Source organism: Cryptotermes secundus, unplaced genomic scaffold, assembly GCF_002891405.2.
Source record: "Cryptotermes secundus unplaced genomic scaffold, Csec_1.0 scaffold995, whole genome shotgun sequence".
NCBI classification, from domain to species: domain Eukaryota; kingdom Metazoa; phylum Arthropoda; class Insecta; order Blattodea; family Kalotermitidae; genus Cryptotermes; species Cryptotermes secundus.
In genome coordinates this window covers 42,912-70,239 of record NW_019720725.1, presented here as the reverse complement: position 1 = coordinate 70,239, position 27,328 = coordinate 42,912, and the positions used below count along the sequence as shown (strand labels likewise).

General features: G+C 44.4%; 1 protein-coding gene across 1 annotated transcript in view; it reads left to right on the top strand.

Moving 5' to 3' along the window:
• Positions 1-27,328, top strand: part of LOC111872611 (CUB and sushi domain-containing protein 3) — a 72,624-nt gene that overhangs the window by 9,276 nt on the left and 36,020 nt on the right. The window lies entirely within an intron of this gene.

Sequence of the window (27,328 nt, the reverse complement as noted above, 5' to 3'; positions counted from 1 at the left end):
AATTTTAATTTCGTCCAATTGGTACATCCTTTACAGTCTCTTGGTAATTTCATATCTTCTGTACAATTTGTGCTAGCCTTTCTATTCTTCTGTGTCACGTAAAAGGCGCGAGGTCTCTCATTACGTCACACAACTGTAACGCTGTTTCTGGTTGCTCCGTGAGTCTCAATTTTCTGTTCTGCAGACTAATTTTAGCCCATGTTTTACACCAGCATGACAATTGGAGGGCTGCTTCGAAAGCTTTAGAAATTCCTTCAGTTATCTAAAAGCGCTGTTACCAGTAACAAAACTCTTTTGTGAGCCATTTATAGCTTCTAGGCTCTGTATTTCTTAACACTCGTATCAACTTAATTAGGAAGTCCGCTTGTAACTAGAGAAAAGAAGGGAGTTGTAACAAAAGCAAAGATGGCAACTATGTATTGGCATAGGGATATCCTGAAATGACAGTGGCTTTATTTAAAATGGAAATAATACAACATTATTGCTTTGGTTCGCTGTTTGAGAGCCAAGTGGTGAGAATATGTGGCCGTAAGAGAGAACAGTGCACATAACAAGAAGCTCTGTAACTTTTACTGTTCAACCCCTTATTAACAAAAGTCATCAAATCAAAGAAGATGAGATGGACGGAACGTCAAGCACGCAAGTATCGTATGAGAAACGCATAAGAACTGAAGTAACAAAACCTGAAAAACCTGTCCGGAAACATAGGCACAGATGGGTGGTGAGCCGTCAGTTTCACGTCTCGGCTTCTACCCCCTGTAGCCCTTGGATAGGAGGCTGTGTGGGACCCAGAACTGGTCTGGAGGACATGCATGAAAGCGCAATGTCAAAGTCTGAATTTTAACGAAAAAAAGAATAGAGTGTGTGGAGGGAGTGGATGCATCTGGCTTATGTTGGGGGCTGGTGTCGTGCTTTTCTGAACACTATAATGAACGGGGAAAGTATTGGCTAGGTTTCTCAAGAGCCCGTCGATGGTGTGTCCACGTTATCGTTTTGGTGGGGTTTGAGTGTACTTGAGAACCTCAGAACTATGCCAGCGGTAGCGTAGCTACTGGTAGAGTCACCCATGCCGGACAGGTCAAGGGGTAGGAGCCAGACGAAGGGGATACGCTGGTCCTCCAGGTTGGGGGTTTGGCGTGAGGCTAAATCCTCACACGGTAAAAACTAAATTGTTCAGAAACCAGTCAGTCAGTCTCGGATGGATGGATTGGACGGAAATCGACATCAGCGAAGAAGCTGAGACGGTTGGAGGATGTGCATGATGGTCTCCGTAAATTGAAAGTGAAAGGGTGGGGAGGAAAGGTGAAGAACAGAGAAGAATGGAGGCAGATTATTCAGGAGGCCAAGCTCACCCTGAGCTGTAGCGCCGAGGGGAAGGAAGTAGAACGATTCTGATCCACGTAGTTGTCACGGTGTTTTCGGTAGAATATTTCCTGCTTCGCTGTAAAGTTTCAAGGTATTACGTCAGTTTATAACGGACACAGACTCTCATGTTCCAACGAGTCTTCTGTTACTTAACGAGCATGACTCCTTCCTCAGTCAGCAGAGCGTCTGAATGCCTGCAGTTCGGTTCACAGCAGGTGCAGAAACTTTCCCGCCATCCAGCCATGCTCTTTACCGTGATACACGGCGGCCAGAGCATGAAACTGTTCACTGATTTCCATCTTGAACCGAGGGCTAGAATTCGTGCAGCTTAACTTTACTTTCTCTATCACAGTTTCAAGGATCACAGCATAGTATACCCGCTTCTAAAACGTGACTCTGTAAACTGGGCAACGGCTCGGTAAATACGTTCCAGTGGCAACGAGTACGCAGGCAACAATAGAGTTACTGTTGGAACCGGGGTGTTTCTACGCGGTCCGTGTCGTGACGCTATAAGCAAGGAGCAGAGTAAGTTGAGAGTCATTTCTGTACGGGAGACTGAAGAGAGGATCTGAGCGCGTGGGGAATACCGATTTCGGACCCAGATTGGGGCTCCGGGTCCTGTGGAATGTTACTCACTCAGAGATCGTTGGGACTGTCATGCATGACGCAATACAGAAGTGGCACTTCACACATGACTTACATGGCACAGAAGTGTGAAACTTGTTTCTTGTTGAGCCCTTCCCTTCACCGGAACAGTGCGTGTGCTTTACTGTTCATGTGAAGTGACTATTCTCAGAGGCGATCAGAAGGCTGCTAGCCAAAGTGCTCTATTGTTACTGCACAGGCTTTGTGGTTCACCTTGGAACCAAAACAGTTCACATAAAACCTCTCACCGAGCGAGATAGCTCGCGAGAATAATGTATCTTACGTAGTTCGGTTTCCGTTGGAATAATTTATTTTACTGGTAGTTGCTAGACAAGTGCAGTAGGTGCCAGTCGTTGCTACATTTACATAAATGTGCCTGACAAAAGCACGAGTTAGCAAGTGGACGAGCAAACAGGCTTATCTAGACGTAACGTTCTAGACTTGTGATTGGGAGATTTTCAGTTCGAATCCAGGCCTTAACACTTGCTATCCTCACTGAGACTTTTCGTAGTTTTACTCAGTCCCTCAAAGAATATTTCGGATAGTACTGTCACGTAGTATGAGCGACTATAGACGGGATCTGGATTGGATATTGGATTTATTGACCACTTACACACGATTCGAAACTACAAGCAACTACAGCGCCACCGCTAATCTCCACAATTCGCAAATCATCACAGCAGCCTGTAAGTCTATTTCCAGCCTGCTATATCTTCATCAGCCGTTCCCTGGCAACGGTTTCTAACAGTGGAGATTCTTCAGCTTCACAGCCTCCCGTGCAGAACTGACTCTCAACTGATTTGTCTCGGCACGGACCACGTAGAAACAACCCATTTCTAACAGTAACTCTATTGTTGCGTGTGTATTCGTTGCCACGGGAACGTATTTACCGAGCCGTTGCCCAGAAACGGTCGCTGTTTACAGAATCACCGCTTAGCAACGGGTATATACGCCACAGTACTTTGCCTAGGCCATTACCGACTCTTACAAATCCTTTTTCACACCATCAACCATCCTACCGCTTGACGCTATGTTGCCTGGGTTACTGGTAGCGTTGTTATGCAGTTAACAGATACAGTCAGTACGTTTCTTGAAACGAAGAGAGACATTACTAGAGACAACTCAAGATGTCCGGCCAGACGTGAAGGACTGTACGTACATATATATATATATATACATCGTGGGCGGAGGCTCTCGCTGAGTCGGTTGTAATTCAGAGCTTCGAAACAGGAGGAGAAAGGAGATCAAGTGCAACGAATGAGACGTGATTTTGGTACCGCTGCTAGGCGATGACAATTGCTTCTTAATATTAGAGGCACTTCATTTAGCCCTGGGACCATTTCATTTAACCTTAGGGCCACTTCATTTAACATTTTTTTTTCCTTCATACTACAGCCCGAGTGGGCCTAGGCCTACCTCCATGAACTTCGCCGTTCACTTCGGTTTTTTCTAGATCTTACACATTGGGTAGGACTCCTTGGGCGGGTAATCAGCTCGTCGTAAGGCCTCTACCTGTTCACAAACACAGAAAAACGCAAACACACAAACTAAACATCCATGCCCTGAGTGGGATTCGAACCCACGATCCCGGTTTCCAAGCGAGCGAAGACAGTGGATGCCTCATTTAATATTAGGACCACGTAATTTGGCCATAGGTCAACTTCATTTAACCTTAGGTCCGCTTCATTTAACATTAGGACCACTTCATTTGGCCATAAGTCAACTTCATTTAACCCTGGAGCCACTTCATTTAGCCCTAGGGTCACTTCACTTAACCCCAGGGCCTCTTCATTTAACATTAGGACCACTTCATTTAACCCATTACGTAAGCAAGTAACGAGGTAGCTACATGATCATTCATGAAAATTTGGTGGCTATTTACGAAATTGTCTACTTTTATGGAGTTCATAACCATGTTCAGGAGAGCTCGTCACTGAACGTGGAGCCAGCAGAGTCCAATCCACATCCTAATACCATCCTTCCATCTAAGTATAAATGTCCCAAGCAGTGTCTTCCCTGAAGTCTTGAAAACCAAAATTTTGAAAGCATTTTACTTCCTCCAAGCGTATTACATGCCTCACCCATCTCATTTTCCTAGATTTCTCTCCATAGTAGAATCTGGTGACGTACAAATTATGAAGTTTATCACTGTCGTATTTCTCCAAACAACTGTTGGTACAAATTTCACCAAAATACTTTACGTGATTCGGGAAATGAACACGCGAATTAATTGATGGGCACACACATAACTTCTCTATTGCGCGTTCACTTCGTTCATTGTGTACAGATAACACATAAGAACATTTTGCTACATCGAGACAGGACAACGAGTAGGCCCCTTTGCAGGATATGACTCATTGTACTCGCTGTAATCCATCCAGACGAAGTCACGATCTCTGTACATGCGCTCTGACAGTCCGGGTGGAAGTCTCCAGAACCACGCGACCGTTGCCAGGCTCTGACAGACTGCAATCGAATTCTCCGTCTTCTGGTCCCACAACTCTGCAATGCGGGATGCCCAACACGACAACGCCACATGTCTGAGGAATGTCAAAGTATACTTAGTCTAAACAGGGCACTGATAGTCAGCCTTGAGCCCAGTTTCCTGAAGTAGGATCATGCGATCACCTCACTGTCCTTGTATCCCCCCATCAACTTTTGAATGCGTGAACCAATCTTTACGAAATTTGGTATGTATATCATGGCACCTGAGCCCATCTCAACGGCGCACTTCATAAACCCCTCCCATCAGTCTGTGTGTCTGTATGTGTATCCTCCTATCATTGCTAGGCAACGGCTCGGTAGACACGTTCTGGCGGCAAAGAATAACACTCTACAATAGAAGCATTGTTGGACGCGTAACTTTCTATGCGGTCCGTGTCGTGTCATACAAGGATCTGTGGGTCTGTGTATTCCCCTATCGTTGCCAGGTAGCAGCTCGGTAAAGACGTTCCCGTGGCAAAGAAGAATTGTTGGAGGCGTCATTTTCTATTCGGCCCGTGCCTACAAAAGGAAAGTAGGAAATCAGTTGTTCCCAGAACTTCCTGTTTCGTTATGGTGTTTCTATGGAAGCCACATGCAATACTAACCTCTAACAATTACGAGTGAACCAGAATATGGGAGCAATAGACAGCAGAGCTTCAGTCGGCATTACAGTGTAGATATTTGCAGAAGAAAGCCACTTCTTGACAATTGTTATAAATTCCCAGAACTTTCCAAGTTCACAGTGTGAACCGCCCCAACGCGCAAGAGTGGATTAGAGGAAGCGTTATTTGTGGTAACCGCCGCTAGTGAACACCCAACATTTCCCGTTGAGTTTGCAAATGGTGTTTCACTAATACGTGAAGTTGTGTTGTTGTAGTGTTGTTACACTACAAGACAGAGGCGGCAGAGTGGATGACACTCCTATGTCGTATTTCGGAGGTCCCGGGTTCAAGACTCGATTGGAAGCTATCCTAACAGGATCTTTCCATATTTACTCGAGTTCTCGCAGCCAAATTCCGCATTCATAGCTCAAACCAGGCCACAGCCGTGTCCTACCATGAAATTTCCCATCCGTTGCTCACTAACGGTCTTATCCAACGACACCATACAGCCTCAGCTACTTGCAGCATCATTAAATAAACACAGATGAAAGAGTCAAGATGACCACCCATCTCCATCACATTGTGAAGTTAAGAATGACTGCGAATGTACCTCCACGTCGCCTGTGCCCGCGCATGCGTATTGATACGAGCTGAGAAATTATACTTTTGACCAATGACAGTGACTCTTAGCTATGAAGTGCAGACTGGACGTAGCAAGGTCAGTAAACGTGAGAGCATAAGTAGCAATGAAGACNCCCCCCCCCCCGGACAATACGAACCGGAATGAGACGCTGTGCAATGGTGTCGCAGAGAGAGGATACTTTCCGGTACTTGGCTGCACTTCGGATACATTTGTGTCAAGCAGAACGGAGCGTGATGCTTCTGAGGGACGTGAATACTGCCCTGGTATAGGGATAACTGAACAGCCATCATCATCTTCGGGGATTAGCCTGCACCGGCTCTAAATGCAGTTCGCCTATGAGACAGTTCTATGTGTGCACAAAAGACCAGGTAATAACTTCAGATGTATTAATATTTCTTCCATTTTAAAACTTGCGAAGGGCACCACAAAGCTGCTAGGCTCTACTTTCAGAATACGATATGAACCACACTCGCCTTACCGGAGGTATCGCTGAGCACACGGGGCACTTCATCCGTTAGTCATGACGCACCCTCGGACTCGCAGCACGTGTGTTACTTCCCCAACTTGCTGACCGGCTGACTCAGTGAACCGAACATTCCTATAGGCCAAGTCCAGTGACCTCCTCTTGCAGACACCCTGCGGGCTTCCTTTCTCGTGCGCCAGTAGCTGCTGAGCACGCATGCTCCAAAGGACTTTTTTCTGTTTATTTACAGTTACTATAACGGTTTGTCTACCTGATCCCACACCAATTCACCTTGGAAGGCGCCTCAAACCCAGCCCAGCGATCATCTAAATGTTTCTGGCAATGATCAACCTTATGCTGGACACTGCTCACGGTCTCAGATACGTTTACATTATACGACGTTTCGGAAGCTCCATCTGCTTCCGTTATCAGACGTAAAATGAGAAAGGATCGTGCTCACACGTGTCCATAACAGGCCTAGGGTTGTAGGACTTGAGGTTCTCACAACGGTGGTTGTGACGAGTTCTAGCTTTTGGGATATAACGCCGTGTAGTCCGTTGAAAGACCACGGAGATTTTGGAGAGGGGGACATTTCGTATAGTATTACTTGCTTTCACGTCAGCTTCTTGCTGGGCTTATTCTTCTAAACTGAAGATGGAGGCGACATATTCCTCTGAAACGAAGGTTGAAGGAGTAGTAAATATATGGGAGCAAAAAACCATCCCTCTCTGATTTTTAAGGTTCCCAGGCAGTTCCCGTTCATCCTTCTGGTGGAGGTACGTTTGAGAGAGGATAAGGGCCGTCTTGTAGTGGCACTCAATTTCATATGTCGCTTCTTACTACATGTTTCGGCAACATAGTGTCATCTTCAGGTTCGTTATTTACGCTAAGCTATTACATTTTTTTCCATCTTGTGTCTTTCATAAAATTATTTAGAAAGTACATTATTTGCAACTATAATAAAATGTGTATATACTAAAACTTGTTAAGATTATTCATCTATATGTCTAAATTCAAACTCGCGTATAGTATGGTTCGTCCACTATGGGAGTCGTTTCTGTGTGTACTGTGTCTGTGATGTGTCCTTCCTTTTTGGCTGCGAGCGTTGACAAGCAGTGCAACGTGGAACTTGCGTACCAACTCAGCATTTGCTCTACGACCGAGAAAAACCAGGAGAAACCTTGATCGAATTGGCCGATCGCAGGACCTTCCAAATAAAAAATAACTTCTAGCCAGCAGTACAGTTGAGGGTCCTGTAATGAGACTGTTTTGCTGTTTTCTGTTCGGTCCTCGGTAGCAAACAGCAAACAAACAATTATATTTTTATAAGCATGAGAAGAAATAGCTCACTGGCAGAAAAGTCATTCAATTCCGAACATAAGCAAAGTATATTCGCACCCAGGCCTAGTGAGCACCGGTCAGGTCCTGAGTAACTTCTATGCTCGAAACTTAAGTACCAGGACTTCGGCTTGGTATGTCCCCCCAAAATTATGTGTATCAAATATTTTATATGCTTCTGTACTGGATGGGCTGCATGGGTATAGGCATTAACCAGACAGCTGAGAGGCATCTGTACCCGGGGCAGAGTGCAGCTTGAACTAAAGACAACATGTTACTACTTTGCTAAAGTAGTCGTACGATTATGCTGAGAGAAAGTATGTAAACAAATACACACAATATTCGTTGCATCATAACTGAATAATGATAATAATACTTCATGATCTGTCATTATATTCCTGCATTTTAGTGCTGTCATGCGCAGTAGGCGTGTTGTCAGTACCGGAGAAAATTCGCTGACAGTGGTTAAGGAAGAGAGATCCTACATTTCAACAGTGCATAATAACTGAATTCAATTGTGCCTTGACTTACGGCTTCCTGACTTAAGAATTTCCGGACTTATGATCCAGTTAAATTAGCACCCATTAGTCTTAAACTAGGAATTATTGGACTTAAATCCTAAAAACGAAATTTTGGACTTCAGACACCTTCTTCAGGAACCACAAATAACTATAGCGCTATCGGTAATTCACACATTCTACAATTCAATACAGCACGAATTATGTCTTCCCAGTCTGCTGTGTCTTCACCAGTCGTTGTCTGGTAAGGGCTTCCAACGACGTATTTCCTCAGCCTCCGTGTTCACGTCCTTACTGGCAACTGTCCCACAAATAACTAAATTCTAGACGCGTCCTGCTTAAAACACCTTTACACGGGCAGGGCAGAAAACACGTCTTTCAACAGCTCTTCTATTATTGCGTCACTGGCCACTACTCTGAGCCAGATCAATCCAGTGTATATTAACCCAACCTATCCCTCTAAGACCAATTTTAATATTATGCACCCATCTTCGTCTTGGTCTTCCTATCGATCTTTTTTCTTCTGTCTTTCCCACCAATATCCAATATGCATTTCTTTTCGGCCCATTCGTGCTACATGCCCTGTGCATCTCATCCTCCTTGACTCAATCATTCTAATTATACTCGGCGAAGAGTACACGTTATGAAGCTCCTTATTATGCAGTTTTCTCCAACCTCCCGTCACTTCGTCTCTCTTTGGGCCAAATATTCTCTTCAGCACCCTGTTCTCAAACACCCTCAGTCTATGCTGCTCCTCATTCGGCGCTACATAATTTAAATGCCGACTGCGTCTTAAAATAAACCAGAAGACACTTAATGGTCGATTGCTGGAAATAATCGATAAGCGGAACTATAACTGTCTTTACCACTCAAAATTCCTTTCCTTTATTTTTGTGACAAACTGGAATTCCAGTAAGCGAGTGTCCAGTTCAGTTGGACTCAATGTCCAGTGAGGAACATTCTCCAGCAGGCAGGTGGTGCTCGCTGCAGATTCCACGACGGAAGTAACGAAAAGGCGAAGCTTCCTGTTTGCGTTCCATGTCAAGTGTCAAGGAAAGTGAATACCCCACAACAAGGCAGAATGTTGCATGAACTCACGTGACCACGGTCCAGGGACCACAAACTGCCATCTCACTATCGCATACGACCGACAACTTGTTCTTAAAAATTATAATAAATAAATTAAGTTAAGATTACTGATCTGTACTGACAAATCTACAGAAAATAATCTAGCGTCCACAATCAGCTAACGAATATTTTGGATTCAGCCGAACCTAATTCGGGAAGGGAGGCCCGTATGGAAATGCACGTAAATTGCTATATATTTTCCATAAGATATGACGTCATCACAGTGATGACTCTTAAAGTATGCAATCTTCTGGGATACGATGCCGTATAGTCTGGAGACAGCCCGACATTTCGGAGGAACATATCGCCTCCATCTTCGGGATCGAGGAGTAAGGTAAGAGAGGAAACAGAAGCAGGAGGCCAAGCAACGCTCTGTTTGCTTGGCTTACTCTTAGATCCTAGAGATAAAACTGGTGTTCTTCCGAAACGTCGGACTTCTTCCGAACTATATGGCGCTACAACCCACAGAGCCGTACAATTCATAGTCACTGCCGTGAGTCAGTCGCGAGAACTCACTTCAAATGTTTGTGTTTCCGAGACATGTGAGACGGAGAGAAAGTTGCGGAGTCACTCAACATCAGAACAAACTGTTCGTACACACAGCGCACATGGCGTGCTCTAAGCGTAAAGACGGCAGGCGTCATCTTTCTCAGATGTAATAAACGGTCTGTTATAAAACAGCGAACATAAATAACTTGGAATACCCGAACATCTGGGCACTGACAATAAACTTCTTGCGGAGAAACATAGAAGTTACCCAACTTAAACACTGTTACCTAACACCAATTCTCCATGTTTCTTTTTTCTTGTGTAGAACGAGAAATCATGATGCATCCAATGGATGCCACGTGGACATTCATGTAGGATTTGAGGCTCTCACACTGGTGCTTATGAAGAGTTGTAGCTTCAGGGGTATAACACCTTGTAGTCCGTAGGATTCTGCTTGCCACCTGCTTTCATGCTGGTATTTTCTCGTCTTATTCGACCCTGAAGATGGAAGCTGTGTGATACTCCGAAACGTCTTTGGCTTTCAATGGACTGCAAGGCGTTATATCACAAAGGATAGCACTCTTCATATGGACAATCAGTTTGAAATTACACGAAATGTATGATATTACTGCCTTGAACAACCAATAGCAGACAGGCGTAATGGTTTATAGGAAAAAGTGACTGAAGGACTTCGTAGCAGCATCAAATGTTAACCCTATAAAGCCCAGTGGTTACTATATTCACCACCTGCTTTAACACACCAAAACTCTACATTCTGCTAAGAGAATGTATTTACTTATGTGTTCCGTGTGATTCTCACAATAACCAGCGACAGTTTCCCTACACAGCATTTACCGGTTAGGCTTTGTAGCGGAGACGTAATGTGTTTCCTGTGAGGTATGACCTGAATATATATATTGTTTAGATTTGCGACGATACACACTAAAGCCCCTGTTGAACTTCTTTCCGCTGCTCATAACAAAGTTCATATCCTGAACCTTTAACTTTTTCACTTCCTAACTCTTTACCCTATCTCAGAAGCATGGGCGGGAATTACCTGGGAACTTTCAGAGCCGGAAATATTTCTGTCCCTCTTACCCTACCTATAGTGTCTCTCACTATCCCTGCCCCCACTTCTTAATACAATTTGCTGCAGTTCCCAAAAAAACTGACGCATTTTTACAAGACCCTCCGTGCAAATTAGTATCACAAAACAGTGGCCAAACAAGTTGTAAGTATTCATCACTTTTCGTAATTAAACTGTCGACGCTATCAGTATTTACGTCAATGGCAGGACTGTTGATGGATGAACAAGAAAGGATTGGGAAGAAAGCGGAAGTGCCATAATCGAAGTAATCCCGGACATCTTCCTAGAAGTGCTGAAGAAAACCATGAAATAACCCAGTATGATTAGCTAGTGCCGTGGATGAAATTCGAATACGGGACTAGATCCTTACCGCTGAGCGAACCTACCCGGGAGTATTCAGCTTGTTGATGCAGGTCTCACAGCAGTAGCTGTCTTCTGAAAAATGTTGTCCTGTGGCCTGGTAGATGTTTACCGACGTTTCGGAGGAACGTGCTCCCAGATGCACGATAGAGAAGACGCTCTTGAGGGCCAAATATTGTTCACATCATCATTCTTTCTTATATTTGTCATCTTAGGGCCCCAAACCCGAACCTCCCTCTCCCTACATCCGTATTTCTCCACGTTCGGCTTACTTTTGTATCTTGAAGAGTAAGGCAGCACGATCCTCTGAAACGTCTCTGAACATTTACCAGAGTGCACTGCATGAGATCACAGAAACAGTAATAGAGCAATACACGGTGCCAGTGTTCGCGAAACTGCTGGCTCCGTAGCAGCAGGCGAGGCCAGAACCCCACCCAGTTGGCATTCTGAAGCCGCCTCGGGGCTGTTAGCAGTCCTGCTCCTGGCTCAGCAGTGCTCATGCGCCGTACATGCAGTTTATTATTAAACACCGCCACGTTACTTCTAATGTTATGATTAAATTAGTCATTATAATCACGGAAAAACCGACTGTTCTTTGCTGTGGAGACGCAGTGTTTCCTGTGAAGTACGAACTGAATTTATATATTTTACTAAGATGAATTTCATGACCCTTCTGACTGACAGAACAACGGGTGGGGAAGCTATTCATGTTGGCCGCAGCACTGATGTCTCGTGACAGTTCAACTCAACTGTAGCTAGACTTCAGACAACGTCTGCTCTCTTTTCTTCGCCCTTCAAAGGGTTAATTTGTGTTTTATTTGTTGAGATTGATGTGTTATTGTAGGGTTCGCTCAATCTAGGCCCTGGTTTCTCCTAAAAAAGAAATAACATAAAAAGTCTTCACACTGTCGTCCTCTGGTTTTTAAAGCTGTGTAGTTCGGTACCCTCCTGCCAGCCTGCACGGTATCATAACCCAGAAGACCACAGTGTGGAACTCATTATGGATGTTTTAATTTTCTCGGTGTCGTTATATCTCAGACGGGCACAGAAGTACGAGTATTTTATGTTTTAAGTAATGTATTAATAATACATGTCATCCACTTCCCAGGGACAGGATACCTCAGTCAGTATAGTGAGGGGGTTACAGGGATGACTGAGGAATCGGGTTTCGATTCCAGGCAGGAGTACGATATCTTTCTCTTCTACGCAGCGTCCACGCTGACACTGGGACCCACACAGACTCCTATCCAATGCGTCCTGGGTTCTTTACTCGGAAGAGAGGTGGCTAGAGCGTAAAGCTGGTCACCCGCCTCCATCTCGTTCCGAAGTTAAGAATGCGTGGAGATATACCTCCACACCCGCGTACGTATTTATGGCGTGGTGATTTAGTAAGGAGGGATATTTTACGTTTCCTTCTACGTCGCGCGTTCCCATACATTGCTTTATAGGGTTTATGTACAGTGAAGCTGCCGAGTGACTTCATGGAGCCACTTGTGCAGCTACTCAAGAACTTCCCAGCATTTTATGGAACCCGAAGATTCATTACCGCGTTCACAAGCCTACCAGTAATCACTTTCCTGAGCCAGATCAATCCAGTCCATACCACCCCGTTCTACCTCTCTAAGATCCATTTTAATATCATCCATCCACCTACGTCTTGGTCTTCCTAGAGATCTTTTTTCCTTCTGTCTATCCCATCAATATCCTATATGCATTTCTCTTCATCTAATTCGTGCTATAAGCTCTGCCCATCTCATCCTCCTCGACTTGATTATTCTAATTAAGCTTGGAGAAGAGTACAAGTTATGAAGCTCCTCATTATGCAGTTTTCTCCAACCTCCCGCCACTGCATCCCTCTTCGGTCCAAATATTCTCCTCAGCACCCTGTTCTCAAACACCCTCAGTCTATGTTCCTCCCTTATGGTCAGAGACCAAGTTTCACACCCATACAGAACCACAGGTAAAATTATGGTTCTGTATATTCTAATTTTTGTGTGTTTAGACAGCAGACGCCGTCAAGTTGCCAGTACTTACAATGTGAAATGTCAGTTCAAATGCGGTTCCTGCTTCAGTTGGCAGATTCACTCGGCGAGGTTAAGCATTGTGAAACGGTGGTTACGAGGGGACGCACGGTCTAACTAGAGTATGAAACACACTCGAAATCAGGACAACTTTCCCATCCTAACCTGAAGCGTCGCTTGGCTAACGTGACTTGAAAACATCATTGTTACTGCATATAAAAACATTAATGAAGTTACATTTCTTCAAGCGTTTTCGAGCTCGACAAGCCTGCTAGGCCACAAACGTCCACATGCTCCTAACACAAAAATGGATTCAGTTCATACAAGCATTAAATAATGCAAATGAAATTAACTGTCTGAAAGTTTTGGTTTATATTTTGAATATACAGAGTCGCAGTTATTTTAAAGTTTGCAAAATTTCAGAAACCGGTTTTGTTTCCTTCTTCAGGTCACAGGACCAAAAGCAAGGGATTCTAAGAATGTAGAGGAGTATGATTACCCCATTTCCCCTGTCAGACCAATAATACGAAACGCCGTAGTTTGAAATGAACTGGAATATGGACAACTTCCAAAGTATCAAAGAGATTAAGGTCAAAATGAAATCATAGATGCGTTGGATTTCGGCTGAAGTCAACAGAAACTTCTTACAGGTGTGAAACCTGGTCTCTCACATTAAGAGAGGACGACAGACTGGGAGTGTTGGGCAACTGGGTGGTGAGGAGACTATTTTGGACCGAAAAGGGATTAATCGAGAAGAGGGTGGCGGAGAAATTCACAACGTGGCTCGTAATTTTTACCCTTCGCCAAACATTAGGAAGTAGGACTTGCGGTTCTCACAGCGGGGTCAGCTAGGACAACGGGCTGCATGTCGTCACATCCCAGAAGAGAGAAGTCTCGAAATATTAGGACGCTGACATCACAAAGAACAAGATGGGTGGGGCATGTAGCATACAAAATTTCAATCAGAAATTTTGAATGGAAATTAGAAAATCTAGGCATAGATTGTAGGATAATATTAAAATATATCAAAGAAATAGGGCAGGGATTGTGAACTGAATTCATCTGCCTAAGTTCAGGAAACAGCGACAGGCTGTTGTGAATATTATATATAATATTATATATATTATATATAATGAGATTTCGGTTCCATAAATGCAGTAGCTGAGCGACTGTTAGCTTCTCAGGAAGATATCTGTGATCCAAGAACTTCTAATTCAATTTTCTATGAAGAAGCCGACATCCCAGGAGTTAGGAGCAAACCCGGAGGCTCCTGCGGGTGATTTCATGATACAACGAACGTGACCTTGCAGGAGACAGGGTGTGGCAGTGCTAACTCCAGCTGTACAGGTGGATATATCCGGAAATCATATGTAACACGAACCCCTAGCAGATATACAGGCCTGAACACGTCCTGCCCTTACCCGGCGTCGATTATATCACAGCCGGCGTCTCTGAACATGACGTAGCTGGACGGGACGCTATGATCAAGAAAGGCTGTGTTTGCCTCTCATATTTCATGTACATCACATGAACAAATCATTGCATTAGCAAGTCTAAATACCCAGATACGATTTGTAGAGAATACATAATTTCTGTTGGAAAACCTGAAGGAAGTCACCAGGTAGACCTAGACGTAGAAGTGCAATATTATTAAATTATGTTAGAGAAATGGGGGCACGCGGTAGCGTAGTTGACTGAGGGGCTATGCTACAAGCCGGAAGGTCGCTGGTTCAAGACCCGATGAGGTCATTGGATTTTTTTTTTCAATTGACCTAATCCTTCCAGCCGCACTATGGCCCTGAGGTCGACTCAACCTCTAACAGAAATGAGTACCAGGAATTAATAAAATATTTTTCCTGGGGAGTAAAGCGCGGCCGGCGCTTAGGGCTGACAACCTTACCGCCATCTTTGAGCCGATTGTCTAGATAATGTGGGACCCTCAACGTCTCACAACTCTATGGGCCTTCATGGCCTGTTACAGGGATACGTTTATTTTTTAATCTTTTTTATGTTAGAGAAATGGGGTGAGAAGATATAAACTGGATTTATCTGAATGAGGATAGGGTTCAGTGGAGGGCTGTTGTGAGAGCTGTAATGAAACTTAGGATTTCGGAAAACGCTTGGAACTTATCCAGAGGCTGAGCAGATCCATGGGGTTACTGAACTCGGGAAGTCCCAGGTATGAAACCGCGATATCCGACATGCCACAGCGACCTATTGTTCCCAACCGGCTCAAGTGTCTTGTCAAACTGAATCTGTCAGTCAGAGGGAAGTCAGCATCCGTTCGGGAGAACTGTAACTGCTGTTCCAACAGCAGAAGAGCACAGCCCACGAACGGCGTTAGCGGTCATTTGCACTGCTAGCTTTCCGAAAGTGTCAGCATTTCGGACATACAGCACCGAAACGTAGGATGAAGAACTGAAAAAGATTCGGAAGGAAGCTGTAGTGGCTTAATCGAGGTACTATTCCAGAATTTTCATGAAGTAAATGAAGAAAACCATGAAACGCCTCAGCCAGAATGAACGGTGTTCCTGTCGAGATTGGAACCGAGCACCTCCCGAATAAGAGCCAAGAACTACACAAGTCTTTCAGTTTGCTGGTGGCAGTGTTCGTGACGATAATGATAATGACGGTATGACGACGTATAGTCCGGTACGCGAGTCCCGACCGTTCGGAATAACATGCTCCCTCCTTCTTTAACCCTGAAACTGGGGGCATTATCTTTCTCGGAACCGCTGGTGTTCACCTACCAGATCATACGGTGTCATAAGCCCAGAATCACAAGGTTCCCAGGCTTCGCCCGCTAGTCCTTCAGATAAGGGAAATACGGAAGTGAAGTGATTAGAATGGTTAGACGCGATGGCTTGAGACAGGCTGCGGGGTTTTGATTTCCTACCTGATTAATTTTATTGATTTTACTGAATGTTAAATTGGTGAAAGATTTGAGGTTTTTACGCTGGTGACTCTGAATAATGTCGTCTTCTGGGATATGGCTCTGTGTAATCTTGTGTGAACCGACGTTTCGGAGGAATGTATCGCCTCCATCTTCAGGGTAGAAAATTTCGCGACCGAGGAACCACTAGCCACCACTAGCTCGCGGATTTTTCAACAATAAGAATGGAGGCGAAACGTTTCTCCGAAACGTCTGTTCACACAAGATTTACACGGCGCCACATCCCAGAAGACGGAATTCTTCATAATTTGGTGACCTCAACACGAACTTGAAATATATCTGTGTAATATTATGGATTCCTTTTCTACGCCGTGTCTCTGTTACAAGGCAAATCCAAAAAGGTTGTTAGCGAAATAATTTCCGTAAACTGTGAGAGTCAATTAAACACACAAATACGCTATGTGGTAAAAAATACAGAGTTTTAGTGTGTTAAAGCAGGTGGTAAACAGAGTAACTACTGGGCTTTAAAGGGCTAACAAAAATATTCGTGAAAACCGTGCATAGTGCTTACGTATAAAATTTCCATTACAATAGGAATTTCTTCTTTGGTGTAATCCAAGAAGAGTCTCCCACATCATCACGAAGCTCAAAGAAAGAAACAAACAAATGATATGTTGCGATACTAACCTTGAGCAAAAACTTCCCTTGACATCTGCCGGTCATTAGAAATTCCCAGACAAAAACTCACGTAGTTCTCGAACATTACGCAATGAGCTTTACCGTTACAGCTATTAATTACGGTGGGAAATGCTACCCGGGCTTTAGAAATCTGACGCTGAGTGACGTCACCGGTTTCGTAACACACTGCCGATACTTGCATTTCCTTGCGTTGAAACAAATCTACTTTCCATCCCTATAAACATCAAGATGACGGTTACTGCGTTATCGTCCAACTTCCCGTTCCCGCAGTCTCTAAAGCACGGTGGTTATTTTATGTACCATTTGGTTAGAAATAAAAAATCTTTGCATTCTGCCCACACAGTGTATCTGTTTGTTCCGTATGATTATCACAATAAACAGCGACTGTTTCCCTAAACATCACTGACAGTTTGATCGTCGTCATGGATACGTGTGTTCCTGTGAGGTAGGAAGTTAATTTTTAGCCTACTTTCGTGAAGTGGGTTTAAGAAATCACCATACTGTCTGTGTGTGCTCCTCCCCTATCAACTTCTGAATGCCTTACTTAACCAATCTTTATGAAATTTGGTATATATATCATGACAACTGAACCTATTTCAACGGCGTACTTAAAATAATTCCTTTCATCAGTCTGTATCCGCATCTCTCCTTCAATTGCTAGGCAACGACACAGTAAACATGTTCTCATGGAAAATAATACACGCAATAAAAGAATTGTTGGTTGCGTCATTTTATATCCTCTCTATGTGTTACCAAAGGAGAGTACGTAAATCTTTGTATCCCCTTATCGGGTAATTCGGTAAATACGTTCCAGCGGCAACAAAGAGTTATTGGAAGTGTCGTTGTCTATACGGTCCTTGTCTTATCAAAGGAAAGTAGATGATTCGTTCTTCCAAGAACTCTTTGTTTATAATTATTTTAGCGCAAATCTAGTGCCTCCGAGTGTAAAGATTTCAGAATACATTTTGCCGTTGCTTCACTTTCCTTTCTGACTTACTTTAGCTCAATACGAATTATGAAAAATTAGATATATCGACATACCCGAAACCGTTCTATGCATCTGTATCGACCCCGAGACATGCCATAAAATTCTGTCTTCTTTCAATTTCCATTATTTAGAACTTTAATGTAATACGGAAATTTGCATGCAATAAATAACAACTAATACAAAGGTTGGTACTTCATAACAGCGACAAGCACAAAATGTCATTAACGAAACATGAAACTGATGTGCTTTATGGATCGTTAATGATTTCATCAAAGAGAAGAGCATTTACATAACCAATCAGCCATCAAAAATGAATATTCAGTGTCCTACGCGCATTCAAACGAATACAAACGTTATACAAATTGCAGCGCTACAAATGGTTATACGGGAGTGTAGGGGAAGGTCCTTTGGTTCTGCGGCCTCAAATGAGTCTATTATACCAACTCATAATGATAGATCAATACAGACCATTGTCGAAATGGCAACTGGCCAAGAAAAATTAAAGTGGCCGGAGAAAAACCTCTGCCAGTACAACAATATTCACGTGAAATATCACGGGATTGCATCCGGCCGAGGGGAAAAATAGCGAACTCAGGGAGCCGGGACAGTGTAGTCGGTATAATAACTAGCTACGAGCTAGATGACAGAGCAATCGGAGTTTGAGTCCCGGTGGGGTCAAGAATTTTCTCTTCTCCACGTCGTCCTGACCGGCCCTGGGGTCCACCCAACCTCCTATCCAGTGGGTACCGTGGGCTCTTTTCCTGAGGGTAAAGCAGCCAGGACGTAAAGCTGACCACTCACCTCCAGCTAGTGCCGAGCTCAAGAAAATATGGATCTATACATCCACTCCCCCATACGCCTTCATGGCATAGTGCTTAATTGGTTAAGCACAGGGACGACTTTACATTTTACCTAAGAGCGAACTCAACATTCATCTCAGTTTCCTTCCACGTCTGGTCTGAAATGCACAGAACCGGCTACACCATGTTCAAAGCGTGTACAGCTGCAGAATGAAATGGAATAGAAGCAGCGTGATGTAGGTTAATCTTTCTTAGAGTACACCACATTTGTTGCACCGAAATTTAGCACAAGTGTATCCGCACTCACACAGATTCCAGATAAGGGCAATTTGCTTTATGGATACCAAACACGCTTTATCACTTTACTCCAATGAGAAATATTTCAAAAGTCAAAGTTACTTCACGACTGGAGGTTTACCGCCAATCAATTTGTCTTGCTGTCAAGGCCCTTGAGACTCACGACTAGAGATTCCACCCCCCGCCCCCCAAATGAACCCCTGCGGTAATAGTCCTTATGTAACATCCTGTCTGATGAGAAGATGGGTTCAGGATATATAACATACGTGTATATAGACTCAGTCCGTACCTCACAGGAAACACGTCTCCATGACAACGAGAAGCCGGTTAATGTTGTTTAGGGAAGTAATTGTTGTTTATTGTGACAACCATATCAAACAAACACACTCTGTAGGCATAATGCTTTAATGTTAAAGGAGGTGGTACATTCAGTTACTGCTGTGCTATACAAAGTAAATATTGACCTGTTTGAGAAGAGATACAGACTAATGATCCACACATGAGTATTCAGAACGACTGGAGGCCTTTTGTGTAAATTAGCTTTTTGCATGTAGATATTAGGAACGCATCAAATATGCATCACACTGCCAGTGGAATGACGTCAACAAAAGGAGAAAGCTGGACGCTACAGACACGAAACGAAGCTTGTATAAATGGCGAGGTAAAAAGTATTGACTCTGAAACTTATAGTACTTGTAGAATTAAAATATAAATCAGGAGCATATTTTTTGAGACCAGTTTATTAATCTTAAAATATTAAAATGCAAAGAATGTTTATTGTTGGCAATAACCTTCACAGACCTAAGCCACTTCCTTCTTCCATCTCACTTTCACGGTGAGGATGGCGACTGAAATGTGCGTCGAAATGGAACAATTTCAGCGATGTGTCTGGAATGAAATCTCAAAATTAAATATTTCCCTACTAACCGCTTATCGTTCATTCTGCACTGATGGAATCAATTCCTTGCATTTACTGAATGATTTTATACTAGGTCACGTGGGAGATCGGCTTGCGAGACAACATTCCTTCGCCCCAGCACTTCAGTGTTGCATCTCCACTTTTGGGAGAGAATCACATAATGCTCTTCTCTGCTTTTGCGTATTGCGTTGCAATATCTCCGCACATTTCCATAGGTTTGTTGCTTGCAAATGTGAGATTTCACAACGTGTTTTATGCTAAGCCACAATTAAACTGCAGCTGTCTCCCTAACTTCAAACCCAGTTTCCAGAAAATTGATGTTGATGGACATAGTACACTCCAGTACTCAGAAGACAACACCTGCCTGTCCTTGGTTTAGACAGAAATAACATTTGTGTAACGTCCACCGATTGTTTTGCAGTCTGCAAGCTTCAGTGGACAAGGCTGGACGGACACAGTCGAGTCGCCTATCACTGTTTTGGGGCAGCTTCAACTTGAACTTGAGCAAGAACAAGCGTCTCATATTGTTTCGTTCCAAGGAATCACACTTGAACAAGAGATGAGCTGCAAACATTGTTCTTGTTTTGGGCGGTGATTTTAACGCATGGTTGAGACAGGAACCCTTCTGCCGTACCTACCGAATGTTCGCTCGAGTTGAAAGTCATTAGAAAACCCGTTGCTTTCTACACAAGACATTTTATAGCCAAAAGACAAAATGATTTGTTGTCCAGTATCAATGATTCTTTTCTGGGATTTCTTCTCAAGGTAAGAGTTGGGACAAAAAGCAGTCCCTAGGAATACCAACAATGGGATGTGGGGGTTAGCTCCAAATCTGGGTCGTGTACAGTAAAGTTTTCCTCGTGCTTAACTACTTAAGCACTTTGCCATAAAGACGTAGGGTGTAGTGGTCATACAGATCCAATTATCTTCACCTCGGCACTAGTTTGAGGTGTGTGGTCAGCTTCAGGTCCCTGCCGCTTTAAATCCGTGGAAAGAACCCCCAGTATCAAATGGATAGGAGGCTGGGTGAGCCCCAAACTAGTCTGGACTACGTGGGAAAAAAGAAAATTCTTCAGCCTACCGGTACCCGAACTCCGAGCCCACGGCTGTCCAGCCCGTAGCCAGCTGCTATACCGACTGAGATATTCTGGTTACATTTATTTATCGTTTATTTAACGAAGCTATCAAAAGCTCGGGCTGTACAGCGCTGCATTACAAGGTGAGAGCGAATAACGAATTGGAAATTATGTGGAAGGAAGCGGGAGTGGCCTAATTTAGGCACTACTCACGCGTTTAAGCAGGAGGGTCGGAGGAAAGTCACGAACAACTTCAGTCAGGTCAGTCGGTGTTCCGTGCAAGATTGGAGACCCGCACAACTCAAATACATGTCGGATTTGAGGTTCTCACAGAGGTGCTTATGAAGAGCGCTATCTCTTGTAATATAACGCCGTGTAGTCCTCTGAAAATCAAGCGACGTTTCGGAGGAACATATTTAATCTTCGCGGTTTCTTGCTTGGTTTGTTTTTGACTCTGAAGAAGGAGGCTATATATTACCACGAAACATCGGTTGGCTTTCAGCGGGCTGCGCGGCGTTATATCCCAGAATAAAGGACCATTCACCCGGAACACTAAGTGAAAAGCATTGCCGCTTGAATTGCCTCGCTCAGTATGCGTACATTAACAACTCATTTGTGTGACTCTCATAAAGTTTGTATGGGAGATACAAAATTGGTAACAACTGTATCCATGTTGCGGTGCTGACTGTCAACCTGAAGTTACGGCGATATTAACTCGGACAGTCCATGTTTCGGATGAGCAAACACCGACATATTGCCATGGCAGTCTGCAGCCACCTGCTCACGCTTGTTCTTCGCTTGTAGATTTTTCTGCCCTGAAGATGGAGGCGATACGCTCCTCCGAAACGTCGGTTAACACAAGATCTACACGGCGCCACGTCCCAGAAAACGGAATTCTTTACATGAAGATACTCATGAATAATTTTAATTAGAATTCCCATTCTAGGAAGTGGTCCACATTCATAAATTACAGAGTGTACTTCGCACACGTACAAACAGGTAACGGATCTCTGTTTTTCGTCAGCGGTCAGCAAAGATGTGTTATTGGGTTTGAGAAAGGAAGAAAAGTATACTGGATTTGGTGTTCTATGAAGAGCGTTATCTCTGGGATGTGACACCGTATAGTCTGCTAAAAATTCTGCGACGTTTCGGAGAAACGTACTGCCTTATGTTCTGAATCGAAGAGTAAGGCAACCAGCACTGTTCCGTCGTTCACCGAGAGTGACTAAAGAGAAACGTGGAATCCCCAGTCGAGGCAGCCGGTGTCCTGACGGATACTCGAAACCATTATCTCCAGAATGCAAGTCAGAACTGCTACTGCTTGAACCAACTTGGACGATCAGAAGTATCAAAAAGATGATATGAAAGTAACAGGCCCTCGTGATGAACATAATTAACTAGAATTTTTCTCCGAAACGTCTCTGAAGGCACGTCATAACTCGAATAGACAACCTTACGGAAGGCAAGTCCTATATGACGAATGAGATCTCCGGTACAGCGATTTCGCTTCCCATCGGGTGTCGGAAACACAATCCGGTAAGTTTTGAGTGACGATATAACGGCTCATGTCACTACCTCACGATAACATATCCTCCAAGATATTTTAGACGCACTATAGTGTGCTGATGTGGGCTGCAGCGCGCTTCATATCGTAGAAAGGACTGGTACTCGCATTTTTTTTTTTGGAGCAGCAAAGCGGTCGAGATAATTAGCCGAGCATAAAGCAGGTTTAAATTCTGCAGTCAATCACAGAGCAGTTTTCTCTGCTTTCAGAAATTATCTGAATAAAGGATATGTACAATGGTCCCTACTGAACCGTTCACTCTTCACTCTTACAACCAAACAAAAAACTTTAGACACAGTTTCCTACATCGAAATCGTTTGTAATTCCGTGAAAATTTGTTAGCTCAGTTATCATAGTGACCTGACTCTGGGCTGGACAATCGGAGATTTGGGTCCAATTCCGAACTGGGGTGAAGAATTGAGATGGCTTCTCAGAACCAGGCAGACGCTCCAAATTGGATTGTTTATTTAACGACGCTTTCAACATCAAGACTAGATAGCGCCTCTTGATATAATTATTGATTAATGAGGAATTTAGAAGGGTTATGAAAGGAAGCGGTTATGACCTAATCTAGGTACTCCGTAGCCTGCAGTCCGCAAGCGAACTATACCAACCTAGCAACCGCCGCTTGTCGGCGAAGTTAGTGCCAACTTTTGCGGATAAAGTGTGTCACGTGGTCAGCCCAACCGATCCCCATGGCCGTTAATCTGTTTTCTAGACCGGAGCCGCTATTTCCTTGAAATAGCTCCTCAGTTATCCTCACGAGCCTGAGTGGACTCCGTTCCAGACCCACTACTTCTTAGAAAATATGGTAGCGCTGGGAATCGAACTCGGGACCTCTGGATCTGTAGCCAAGAACCTTGACCACTGGACCACAGAGGCGGAATTGAGGTACTATCCCAGTGACTGTACTGAGGAAAACCATAAAAAAGCTCAAGATAGCCGATGTCCCGGCCTACCTTCGAACCGAGTGCTTCCAAAACAAAGGTCTACAATGTTATGGATGGGCCAACCTGTTCCATCAGGCCTTGCAGAGTAGAATTATGTAAACACTGCGAGTCAACATAAATGTTCGGGGGAACGACCAAAGCACAACTTAAGCAAATTATTACGATGTAGGCTCATGACCACTGCCTGCAGGTTTTGCTGTTGAGGCTAATGAGATCTCACGCACGGGAAGTATCTTCTTGATAGGGGCCCTCTGGAATCACCATACGGCGCCAGCAAGGGCCTCCTGTCATTTCCAGGCCTGCTCTAGAGGCTGGGGGNTTGGGGGGGGGGGGGGGGGGGGGCAGGAGGACGGTGGCCACATCTGTCCGAACCTGACGGGGTGTTCGCCACAGCGTCCAAATCAGGTCTGGAGCCCAATTGACTGCGTGGGGGCCGGAAAGAGACGCCAAGTTCTTAAATATTTCTCATTTGAAATGCCTTGCAGTTGAAAGAGCAACGTTAAATATAAAAACAAAGAACAAGACATGGCCTTTCCATTTAACCTACAAAGACGGCAGATGCGGCAGTGGCTTGCCCTGGGCGCGCGGGCCGTGATTGGCAGACGTTACTAGGTCAGTCTGAGTAGCGGCAAGAAAAGTGGGACCAACACATGAAGACTTATCTCTCTATGGCTCAACAGCCCTTTGTTGGGCCCCCGCCACTTTTCCAGTTCCTTGATCCTATACACAGTCTGTAGAACTCCTTGGATGGGGGATCAGCCCGTCGCAAGGCCGCTACCTACACACAGAACAACACAAGCACAGAAGACGTACACAATACAGACATCCATGCCTTGAGTGGGATTCGAACCCATGATCCCAGTGTTCGAGCGAGCGAAGGCAGTTCATGCCTTAGACCGCGCGGCCACTGTGATCGGCTTACACGGATATAATCTGTTTAAATTAGAGAATGTTTCGCAACGTATAGCGCAGTCGGTATAGCTACTGGCTACGGGCTGGACGACCAAGGGATCGGAGTTCCAGTCCCAGTGGGGTCAAGAATTTTCTCTTCTTCAAGTCGTCCACACCGGCTCTGGGGTCCAATCAGCCTCCTACCCAATTGGTACAGGGGGATCTTCCCCGGCGGGTAAAGCGGCCGGGGCGTGAAGCTGAACACACCTCCAACTAGTGCCTAGGTTAAGAAAACGTGTGTTTATACATCCGCTCCCCCATACTCCTTCATGGCTTAGTGCTTAATTAGATGATCACAGGGACAACTATTCTTTTACCTTTCGTATTCATCCATTTTTTTCCACAACAAAATTGCCCTCAGTATTACAAGGCAGATGAAGACTGAGACTCCATTTAAATGGCCTTGCCTACTGTTTGCTGTAGCTTACCTATCTTTCTTATCCGTTATTTACTCAACGTTCATGTTTGTCCGTCTGTCCGTATGTTTCAATTCGAGAACGCCAGACCGATTTTGACGAAATTAGATATAAATGTCACGTCACAATAGCCACCTCCGCAATTGATAATAATATTTCGGGAGCGTGAATCTGTGAGGTGTGAGCGACACTAGCGCCAGTACCCAACTGCGGCAACTTGGTAACTACAGAAACCAAAGTAACCATAATAAAGGCTTTTAAATCTTCATGAAAGGTGCAGGCATTGAAATGCGAATCCAGATTCCCAAGGGACAGAGAACGCGCGTGGAAACTGCATGTTCAGCTTTCCAACCTTGTTTTCTCTCTGTGACATACCTGTTCGTCTCATGAGAGACTTTCTTTTCCCCTTCGAAACCCGTATTGTTGATGCAGTCAAGAAAATGACCTTCATGAATGACATCTAACACACTGTAGGGATAGAAAGCACTGGACGGACAGACAGACAGACGAGCGTCTTCTCAATGTGCAATTAATATTTAACTGACGAGAAATAGCACGGTACGCACGGTACTTGGCAGCGCAGGAGAGGGGGATTGGTGGGGACAAAAGTACAGTCCTCCCAAAAAGAACTTGACGCTCTCGTTTTCCCATTCAGACTCAGGAAATGAGCATGGAATTTCAGGGGAGGATGTAAGCCCTAACTGTGAAATGTTAAAATGTTAAAATCATATTTCGATGCATTTTTGTAAGCAACCACAAGCTTTGCGGCTGTGATATTTCCCATACTTATAGTAGGGACCCTCTGCATTTACAAAGGAGTGCTCGAGTGATTTTGTGAGTAATCATTGTGAAATAATATCAGCTGGGCGTTGAAATGGTTGCAGCTTAATCTGATGTACATTTCTAGGATATCTGGTGGGACTGAGGACAGCTGTTAGAACCCTAAGTCAGTATAGCCAACTGCCGGCAGTAACAAGGAGCAGACATGCGCAGTAAGATCGTGAAGTGACACTGAACGCATGAAGGGGATGGGGAGGATGGGAGGAGTCCCATGACACGAGTTGGGCCACATTGTGCCCTATACCCCCCGGGCCATGACCTGCTTCCTACCCCCCACACACCCGCCTACGGTTCAAACACTCAACGCCAGTGTAGCCTCGTTACCATGAAGATGCGTGTTCACCAAAAATCATCAGATCATTTCAAATTAACACTGAAATTCGAAGTTCAGTGATGAATACGAATTTGTATTCATGAGATCCCGGGTTCGAATCATGATCCAGTAACTGGGTGTCTTCTCAGTTTGCCTCAGTCCTTTCAGGCAAGTACTGGGATAGTACGTACTAATTTCCACCTCTTTCCATGTTCATTATTCACCAGTCGTCATGCCATTCAACGTAATATACTCATAGTGTCGTTAAATGAACACTGTTAACATTTAGTAAGAAGAAGCTTCTGAACTGTCCTACTTTACGGAAACACGCGCTTCTTGGGGCTGATGCCTAAGTGAGCCCCGCACATGTTAGTTGCACTGTCTGTGCTCTGCGTGTTTCATTTTGCGGATATGAACTGGAAAGGGTTTGGAAGGAAGTGGTCGAGACCTAATAGAGGCACTATCCCGGAATTTGTCTGTAGGGACTGAGAAAACCAACAGAAGCCTTTAGTCAGGATAACCGGTGTCGCAGCCGAGATTCCAACCACGTACCTCCCAAATGCGAGTCCACAGATTTCCCGCTAAGCTAACCCGCTCGGTACATAGTTTGTGGTGTTAAGTAAAAAATTATGAAAATGAGGTAAAAGTACCTCACGAAATTATCAAACGAAAACAGTTACATCACCAAAGCACCAATACTTCCCACTCACTGCCACATTGAAATACTGAACTATGTACGCTACTGCATAAGTTCTACAGTTCTATTTCGCATTCCTGCACTTGCCGTATTGTCGCCCTTATTGATCGAATTGGAAGGTAGCTTGTTCGAGTCCCGATTAGTCAATTTCTTTTTTCAATTGACCTAATCTTTCCAGCCGCACCATGGCATAGGGTTCAACTCAGCTTCTAACAGAAATGGGTACCAGGAAGCTTCCTGGGAGGATAAAGGCTGAAACCTCACAGCCATCTGTGAGCCGATTGTCTAGAAAATGTGGGAACCTCGACATCTCACAACCCTGTGGGCCTCCACGGCCTGTTACAGGGATAGCTTTCCGTAATTTCACCGCCATCTGTGAGCCGATTGTCTAGAAAATGTGGGAACCTCGACGTCTCACAACTCTATGGGCCTTCACTTTCATATTCCGTAAGCATTTTTATTTTCTTTCTTCCAGTTTGAAAATTAAGAGGCCACGGAAACCCCGACATTAATTTAGAATCACTCTGTACATTAGAGCGAAAAATTTTGGAGACGAAAGTTGTAGAGAAAAACGAACTGCACACTGTATGTCCAGTGTATACTATTGTGACATGTTGACCCCTACCTCCCTAGCGGTACGTGGCGGTAACGTAACGCTCGCGTTCTTACGGTAATAGGCGAGTTCCCGCCCCGCCACTCCCCTCCGCGGTGACGTCACCAAGGGATATCGCGGTCGCTAGGCAACGCGAGTCAACAGCGGCGACGTTACGATAGTAACAGCG